This window comes from Anolis carolinensis, chromosome 3, assembly GCF_035594765.1.
Source record: "Anolis carolinensis isolate JA03-04 chromosome 3, rAnoCar3.1.pri, whole genome shotgun sequence".
NCBI lineage: Eukaryota > Metazoa > Chordata > Lepidosauria > Squamata > Dactyloidae > Anolis > Anolis carolinensis.
Window position 1 is genome coordinate 174,891,306 of NC_085843.1, and position 8,335 is coordinate 174,899,640.

General features: G+C 38.9%; 1 long non-coding RNA gene across 1 annotated transcript; it reads left to right on the forward strand.

The window, feature by feature from the left end:
- The first annotated feature begins 1,640 nt into the window (after positions 1 to 1,640).
- Positions 1,641 to 7,952, forward strand: LOC134297664 (uncharacterized). Its single transcript, XR_010004489.1, has 3 exons — positions 1,641 to 1,889; positions 3,605 to 3,734; positions 7,794 to 7,952. It is a non-coding gene; the product is annotated as an uncharacterized LOC134297664 (long non-coding RNA).
- Positions 7,953 to 8,335: the final 383 nt, after the last annotated feature.

Genomic DNA, 8,335 nt, shown 5'->3' on the forward strand with positions numbered 1-8,335 from the left:
ATAGGTTCCTCCCCTTTCCAAATTACATTTCCCAGAGTTCTATGTTGTTCTCAAAATGCACTGCTCCTTCTTTTCATGGGTCCTAATGCCGACATTCTATTAATTCCAGGCAGGCAGGCAGGCAGCCTTTTTGGTTTAATTGCTTTGCTTCCTTGCACTGAATATGAAACTGACTTTGGGAGCCTTCTGAGATTTACAAAACAAAAACGAAAACGTTTGGGGTAAGTTTTGATTCTCAAATATTTGGTATGGGCCATGTAAATGTTTCGGATATGGCTTCCGACTTACAAAACTTCTGATTTTCTTACTATTTCTGACTCTTCCAAATTTTTTGCACATGTCTACCAGGCAGCATAAGCAATGGCCTATCTATGCCTTAATAACATGTTCACCACTTCTCTTACTTTGAGATGGTTCCGAATATAATGCAAAGGTTAACATTTGGTTTTCTATAATATGTGATTGGGGACAGATTTATTGTATTTAGTGGGTTGTGAGCAGCACAGGTCTGTCACATATCTGTCCTCTTTGTGGACTAAAATTTTAAGCTCTTATTATCTCAAAGGGCCAATTTCTTTTCTATTTCATTACCTTCCAACATCTCATTCTGCAATTGGAAGCCTTCTGTGGCTTCTCTTAAGATTTTCACTTCCTCTTATGTTTGTGGAATGATTTATGAAAACGTTTAGATTTGTCTGCTTTCTTTTGACAAGGGATTGAGTAAATTTATCAGGCAGGATTCAAAGTCACACATGGATCACCTCATGAAGACAACACCTTGAGCATTAATGATTTTGTATGAGGTACTGATGCAGTTGCAGGTGAAAAAACAAAACTCCACACTTTTGAATGTTCTCATGACAGGATGAATATGAACTATTTACACAGAATATAATTAATGGGGTTAGGAAAATGTAAAGAGGCTGTCTAAATTAGATTTGAAAAAAAGAAAAATAGCAGCCTACACATACATAACATTTTAGAGATTGTTTTATTATTTTTCTCATCTTGATAAAGGAAATTCTGATTTCACTACATTTTTGTTTTTATTAAGGAAAGCTCCATAGAAATAATTGCACACCATTTTAAGTACAGTCATTGTCAGGACCATAATTCCTGGGCCTGCATTCTGGCACCAGTAATCAAGGACACTGACATCGAAAAACTGATAAGGCACCTGCAGCTCTCACCCTGAAGGAAAACGGCTGTGGGCGAGTGGGAAGAATTGCGCGGGGGTTTCTCTGGGCGGGAATTGTTACTTTGAATGTGGGGGAGTGTATATAAGGAGATCTTTCTGACCAGCAATCTTGGCTTTATATGTTTGTACGGTATTCTTCAGTAAAGTCTTCGGTGACAACAGAAAGAGTCTCTTGTATTCATTCGGAGGCGGCTGGAGTGAGCTGACAGTCATATGAAGTGATAATCACTTCCTTCTTTTCCTTCCCCCCTTCTTATCGTCCTTCTTCTAGAATTTACTTCATGTCATGGAGAATACAGTCAGTAAACAGCATACTGTAGTTTTGCCAATTCCCCAGCCAATCTTTGCTTAGTACAAACTCTGGAATACCCATTTAATCACTGGGATTTACCTAAGTGTTGGGTCACCATTTAGGAGTTGATTCAGTGGGTCTTCTCTAGCAGAGACAGTCAAACAGATTCAAGATCACTGTTCCTTTCTCTTGACACATGGCAACTGAAATTGAAAATAGGAAGATGGCACATTTACTAACCACCCTATCACATTGAGAGGGGAAAGCATGGATGACTATCCCTTTAAGAGTAGAGAATCGCTCCTCTTATGTCATCAGCAGTCCCCATCACAATCACACTCACACTCACACATGGAAACTTAAGAGCTGAAAATACATTCATCTTACATTCATCACAAGGTCAGTATTACTTTTGTTTTTAATCAGGAGAAACAACAATATCCAAAAACCAAGAGATCTTTTCCCTGCCCAAAAGCCCCTTACATTAAAGGAGACTGACACCAGTTTAAAACCACTTCTTTCCATGGGATCTTATGGTTCTGCATCAAACCCCATAGGATACAAGAGACAGTGATCCATGTTAAAACCATTGCTTTCTAAGCAATCCTATGGTTCTGCATCAAACCCGACAGGATGCAAGAGACTGCTGACAGTTCAGCAATGAAACAGGATGGGGAGTTTTTGATGGTTTCCATCACATATATTTTAGTTGTAAACATGGGAGTAAAGTGCTATAAGACACTGGAGCTCTAAACACAATTGCTGGCCAGTATTCAGAGTTTCCTCCTTTCAGGACATTTCTGCCTCTTTTCAACCCTGGAGCATGTGATAGGCTCCATGCTTAAAAAGAAGCTGAAGTGTCCTATGAGGAAATTTCTCAATGTGATGAGGTCGATTGCCAGAGTTCTCTCCTTTCAGGACACTTATACCTCTTTTAAACCACAGAGGGCTATGCATGACAGCCAGAAGTAGTTTAACTCATGTGATGAGATCAGTGCCCCTCCCTGCTTGAAAAGAGGTTGAAGTGTCTTACGACTAGGAAATTTCTCAATGTGATAAAGTGGTAAAGCGTGACATCCATATATCCTCTTTTCCCCATTATGAGATTGTTTCACATATGTGTTCTTTTTATGGACTGGTGCCTGTAGATTTAAATATGGTAGACATCCCCCAGATAGGTAGCTTCAGGTAAGTGACTTTAATCAACAATATATTGCTCTCAAGGCATATATATTCACATTGGCATTCAGCTATTCATTTTTATATGATCTCTACAAACCTGCAATATATTTAACAGTGTGCAGGATCCTTAAATTTCCAAACAAAAACGAAGCCAGTATATTTTAAGAGTTTTAGAGTGGTTACATTTCCTCCTGATATATATGGGTAGCTACTCATGGAATTATCAGAGATGATGAAGGAAGCAACGACATTCAGAACCAGAATCATATATCTGAATTTATTCAACTGTAAATTGTAAATTAAGCCAGCTTAGCTTGAAAACATAACCATCCGAAATGTGTTTCAGTGGAAAACTGAAATGCTAGGAGGATTGTTTTCCACTCTACCCTAGCATTCTTCTTCCAGAGAGCAGTGTGCTATTTATCTAGCTGAGTCCCAAAAGCTAAAATATTTTCTGAAATTCAGAGGAGCAAAACACATTCAGCTTAGGGATACAGTCTAATAGTATACTCTCACAAGGTACTTAGAGGGAGAAACAGCAGTGAGATGAGACTTCTTTTGGAAACTGAGTTTTATTAAGAACACATTACAATGTGTCCTTCTAATAGGTAGATGTGAAATCTACTCTAATATGACGAGATCAATGGTACCTGTAGATGGGTGTGGGAAGTACAGATTGCACTGGATGACACAATCACAAGGACTGATATCAAAGCATCAGGAAGAGCAAAATGCTTGCCCAGTGACTGTGGTGGTTATTGCCTGCCCCATTACCAGGGCCAAAGCACAGATAAATTTTGGGAAGAGGAAAGCCTTACCCGGTGATCAAAGTGTTAACATGCTTTAAGGGAGACAAAAAGAGTGAATGAGAAGAGTCCCAGTGATGGAGCTTCTGTTATAATTGAAATTAAAACAGCTTTACATTTTCCTAGGGTACAGTATCCTCATGAAGCAATTTTCTCATAGTCATGGATTGGAAACAGTTTTCAGCTGTAGACAGTACAACAAACCTACAGGGGCAAGGCATGGGAAGTTCTCATTGGACCACTGGGTCCACTTCCTGTAAGTATCATTCATTATTCTTCTGTGTTCAAAGCTGACACTCACAGGAGTTAGGCAATATGGTTAAGCTAAGACATCAGATCCTGTCTGATCTTGGCAGCTAAGCAGTGTTAGTCCTGATTAGTACTTGGAGGTGAAACTGCCAATGAATGCTAGGTACTATAGGCTATATTTCAATGGAAGCAGCATGGCTCCTTATGGTCTGGTGTGGGAGGAAGTTTATGGGGTTTTTTTTCCGTGTCAGGAGCAACCTGAGTTGTTTCTGGAGTAAGAGAATTGGCCGTCTGCAAGGACGTTGCCCAGGGGATGCTCAGATGTTTTGATGTTTTACCATCCTTATGGGAGGCTTCTCTCATGTCCCTGCATGGAGGTGGAGCTGATAGAGGGAGCTCATCCATGCTCTCCCCGGGTGGGATTCGAACCTGGCAGCCTTCAGGTCAGCAACCCAACCTTCAAGTCACAAGGCTTTTATCCCCTAGGCCACCGGAGGCTCCAGTTTATGGGGTGACACAATGAGATACTGTACTGGATAATACCAACCATAGTGATATCACTGAGATGTAGTGATAGGGTGAAAAGCCAAGCTATCGCAGGCTAAAGGAGACTGTATGCCACATTTTCCTTTATCCCAGGGTCGGATCCCAGATTATGACTTTATGAGTCCCCACTGCCAAGTAACCTGGGATAAACAGATAATCTGGGATCAGATCCTGGGATAAAGGGGCAGTGTGAAAGGGCCCTGTGTCTCTTGGGTGTCCGCTTGGAAGTCCATAAAAGGAGCTTAGAAGACTCACAAGAGAGGAGATGGTAGATGCAATATGTTTCCTTCTTTATGGAGAGAGTAGTTTAAAAAAAAGTATCCACTGCAAGATGTTAACAAGACAGGGATCACAGGATATGGGAGTGAAAAAATAACATCATAGGGTCAACCAGATTATTTTTAATTAAACTTGTAAACTTTTAAACTTTTTAAAAAACTTTTTTTAAAAAATCATCTTATCCAAGGTTTTAGAAATGCAAGTATAAATACTAGCCCAGTCGTGCAAGTACCAGATGAACCCAAAAGGAATGCATATGTTATCTTAACTATGTACTGTGTAGATTAAGATCTATAATCTTTTTTTAAAAAGACTTTAAAGGAAATGTACTCTTCAAAGGTCTGGAGACCATACCCTATGAAAAGCATCTTAAAGAACTGGGTATGTTTAGCCTGCAGAAGAGAAAGTTGAGAGGAGACATGATAGCCATGTATACATATGTGAAAGGATTTCATAAGGAAGAAGGAGCAGGCTTGTTTTATCCTGCCCTGGAAAATAGGAATGGGAGCAATGGGCTCCAGTTACAGAAAAAGAGATTCCACCTGAACATTAAGGAGAACTTCCTGACCATAAGAGCTATTCAGCAGTGGAACACTCTGCCTTGGAGTGTGGTGAAAGCTCCTTCCTTAGAGGCTCTTAAACAGAGGCTGGATGTCCATCTGTCAGGGGTACTTTGTGCTTTTCCTGCATGGCGGGGGTTGGACTAGATGGCACATGTGGTCTCTTCCAACTCTATGATTCTGTTATTCTAAATCCAATCCAGATTGGTACCACTGCTCCTGGAAAATAAAAGGAGGGGTTAAACCATTTTTCTAACAGCTTTCCTTTAAAATTACTTCCTCCATATGGGGTTTTAAAAGACTCCATGGGCACTGTACCCCAAACCCATTAATCTTCCATAAAATCCAAACCTGCTGATCTCTGTACTTTTTGAATGTACAGGAATTTACTAGTGCTAGGAACTGAAAGCATAATACTACAGGCAGTGAATTTTATCCCAGTGTCAGTTCCTGGAAGGTGTAGGAGACAAAGATAGGCTCACACAGCTTGTAGCTATGGAAAACTTTATTGAATCTGCCTTGCCAAAATGACGGCAAAGTTTCTACTGGCCTTCTTCCGCTCTTCCCCCAGTATATTAAGTTGTTGCTTCCCTCCTCCCCTCAGATCACACCTCCCCTTCAATTGTCCTTTCCCACGTTTGAAGACCAGATCAAGTCATAAATCAGCCTTCCCAACCAAATGGTCTTCTTTTATCCTTCTTGTTGTGGTCAGGTGTGAAAAAGGGCAGCTTGGAGAATGCTGGCCTTTTTTGCCTCCTGACACCCAGTTAGGAATGTAGTAACAAAGCTTTAAACTAGAGCAGTCCTACAAGAAGTCTTTGGCACAAACTTGAGATGGCATTAGCCATACTGAAGTTATTAAGGATGCTTAGTTCAAAGAGATCTACAAGTTATTTATCATTGTCATGATTATCGCCATCTTCAGTCAGTTTCTATCATTTAGCGATGCAACTACTGAGAATTGTATGCCATTCACAGTAATCTTGCAACAGACTTCTACACTCCTCTTTTGAACTTCTTGTCCCTTTCTTGATGTTATCTCTGTCATCAGTTTGTTTCTTCAGCATATTTCACTGCCAGACAACTCTTCCTGATGATAACAGCTATTCAGTCGTGGAAAATATTGCCTCAGAGCATGGTGGAGTCTCCATCTCTAGATAGTTTAAAGCAAAGGCTGGATGGTCATCTGTTAGAGGTGTTTGAACTGTGCTTTTCCTGCATGGCAGGGGATTGGACTCTCCCAACTATGATTTTATGACTCTATGATTCAATTATTCTTAATAATTCAACCTTCCATGGTGTTTAATCCTAGCTGCTATTTGTTGAGCCAAAGAGTTGTAAATTCCCGTAGTGGGTAATTTTGGATAGAAATATTGTGAAAAAGTAAGTAATTAACATATTGCTAAAATATTAATAATGTATTAACATATTAATGGTGGTTACTATAGATTCCATTAACATATTATATTCTTTCTCTTCTAATGCATTAATAAATTATCAAATCACATAAAGGAAAACAACTAATAATCCTTGTGGCAACTGTGTTCCAGAGTGTTTTTGTGAATTCTCATAACCGCTAATTGCATATGGATAGAATAGAGGAATGGGAGATCACCATCTATGGACCTTATCAGAAAGGCCAGGTGAAGCATCGTGCCAGGAAAGAGGGAGCAATGGGGCAAATCTGTCACTCTACGCACAGCACCCTCATGGGGGAGGCTCTGTGCTGACTCAATTGGAGGCAGAACAACACAGGAAGTCTCCTAGTTGGGGGCAGGGCCTATGCCAGAAGTCACATGACACTGATTTCACCCCATCTGATGAAGTCATAAGGCAAGAGGAAACCATCATTTTGGAACTTTTTGGGCTTTCTTCTCCACTCCATTGTTGCTTATTTATTTGTTGGTATCAAATGAAACATTGTTGTGACCATGGATGAATGTCTACAGAAATTGAAAGGGTTTCATTTCACTTCACTTCACTTTATTTCTTAATTAGTCGCACTCCACCAGAGTGCTCCGAGCGACTTACAATTTAAAATTTCATTCCACAATATAAAAACATTCAACATAAAAACATTCAACAGTGACTATTCGGCAAATTAGATCTGATTTACTTAAATGCACAACCAAACAGCCAAGTCTGTGCTGTCCTCCTCCCCCCTGTCCTACTATGATGGAGGTACAACAAAACATGAGAAATTGCCTCAATGGATGCACAAGAACTGTTCAAGAATGCTTTACGTTTAGGTCAGGTGTAGTCATCTCTGATTTCTTCTATCCAGTTGTGACCTTTTTTTCTTTTCTTTTTTTTCTTTTTTCAATTTTTAATTATTTTATTGAAAAACATATAACATGAGTGATAAACACACATCTATACCACTGTGCGAAAAATACAGAACAATAACATAAGAATATATATATATATATATATATATATATATATATATATATGAAAAAAACAAAAAAAACATGAAAAAGAAAAAGGTAAAGAACAAAAAAAAAGTTAGAAAATAAAGAATTAAGGCCTAAATTATCCCTACGGACTTCACATCTACACATAAACAATACAATCACACTAAAATTGACTTCCTTCTATTTTGTGGTGCTTTGAAAACTATTCTTTTTATGCACAATGTACCTTTGTTTCCCTTATCTGCTTATTTTCTCTTTATTACATAGCCTGGGACGATAAGATAATAATATGAAAATGGTTCAGGGAAGAGTGAACAAATAAAGGATCGTCCCAAGTGACCTTTTTTTCTGAAGGAGGACAATGAGAACCGCCAGTCTGTGTCTCCATGATGAGAAATGGAGTTAATAAACAAAATGTTGATAACAGTCTGATATATTTATTTACATCTTTAAAAATAGCCTTATGCAAGAACTGACATGGGTATCTACCACTGAAAGGCTACATGGAAATGACAGCACAACACCACAGGAGACTGAAAAGCTAAGAAGCTCAAACTTAATAGCTTTGCTCTAAATTTTCCTGATAAAAGACCATGACAGTCTTTTGTAGGACAGGGGATTAATTTTACTGAAATTGAGATTCATGATGAAAATATCTATTTCACACCTCCCAGGATTCATTGCAAAAAAAGAAAGCATGTCAACCCTCCAAAATGTATTCAGCTGAGAATTTGCCTGTCATTTTGGAAAAAATAAAATGAATACAAAATTGTATGACAATGTAATCAACTACAATGTTTACAGTGGAA